The sequence below is a fragment of the Copadichromis virginalis genome, linkage group LG11, assembly GCF_057382275.1.
Source record: "Copadichromis virginalis isolate Kocher_CV1m ecotype Utaka linkage group LG11, C_Virginalis_male_GT1.1, whole genome shotgun sequence".
In the NCBI taxonomy this organism is placed as follows: Eukaryota; Metazoa; Chordata; class Actinopteri; order Cichliformes; family Cichlidae; genus Copadichromis; species Copadichromis virginalis.
This window is the reverse complement of record NC_140628.1, coordinates 15476827-15478297: the sequence shown is the minus strand read 5'-3', so window position 1 is coordinate 15478297 and position 1471 is coordinate 15476827.

Sequence of the window (1471 nt, the reverse complement as noted above, 5' to 3'; positions counted from 1 at the left end):
ACCTGCAACAATCATGACACAGGTCAATATACACCAGCTGTCCCAAAAAATAAAGAAACCATGAGTTAGTGATCAGAAGTACTCACCGGCTGAAGCAAAGTGGCTTATTGCTTTACACATTCTTCATTTTTGTGGTGCAAAAAGCAGAAGTAGGCACACATCCTTTCGTTGCTTCCTCTAATGTCACACTTTCAGAATGATTATGAAAAGTTATAGTTTCATTTTTTTTAAAAACGGATATCAACACAAATATTTCAATTTATAATTAACCTATTAAAATGTTTCCATACTCTATTAAACAAGCATTATCTAATAATTGTATTTAAAAAAAGACAACTAATTGATACAGCTTACATCTAATGAAGATGTTTTATTTATTTAAGATGATCAACTCTGACTTCGACTAACATCACTTTAAAATGACTGTTCTTAATTAAGGATTTCTCATTTGTTGAATGCCCGCTGTTCTAGCTCATCGCCTTTTTTTGGCCGAGGAAAGGAGTCAAGGATGTAGGAAGGGCTTGTAGACGACCTGAAATATATTTTTCCACCAGGTGGGGCTACCGCTCTATTTAAGTGAAGCTGGAGAACCCACCGGTGTCTTCATAGATATTTTTTGCTCAAAGTGCAGCGCTGTGATCGTCTTAACGTATTTTCATGTGATACCTCTGTGTGCAGCTGTCACTCTAACGCTGTGGCAATGGATTGTTTTGTGTTTTGGATCTCGCAGGCGTTTAAGTATCAAAAGCAATGGATTTTAAGAGCATGTTTCATGACTCATTCAGGTTTGTGGTTCTTGTATCCAACATAAGTGAATTATGCTGTGCACTGTGGTTGGTGTCCATGAACAGGAAGAGCCTGTTCTCAAAGGAACAATCACCATGTGATTTCCTCTCCTCTCCGCTGTATTTAACTAAGGCATTATTAAGGTACTTTTATATCGTGCGTCCAACAGGATGATTGTAACATCATGATTTGTCATGACTGATTTCTTAACGTTGTCTTTTCTGGACACATTGCCCCACGAAATATTGCAATTGCTGCAAAAGAAAGGAAATGTTACAAACAGCGCATTAGTGACACATTTATAGGCAAAAACATTTTCTAAAATTTGAAAGTTTGAAGCTATAGGATGAAGTTCTGCATCAGGTCAAATATGTAGACTCTTTCAGAAAGAGTGAGTGAGCCTCTAAAGAAATTTGTGTACAAATCTGGGACTCATCAATACTTTCTTGAATTTGTTCGTACTCTACGAGCAAATGTAGAAGCGCTTCAGAACATATGAACAAATGATAAAAGCCCGGATGTCTTAGAAAATTTAGTCACACATCTTTAAACTGAACACTACAACTACTAATTCTATTACTAATACTGGTTATTATAAGTTTCTTCATCATTCAAAGGTTTCCAAAACACTAAAAGCTTAAAGTGCTCAGAATTAGAATGAAATATGTGACAAATGTGAACACTT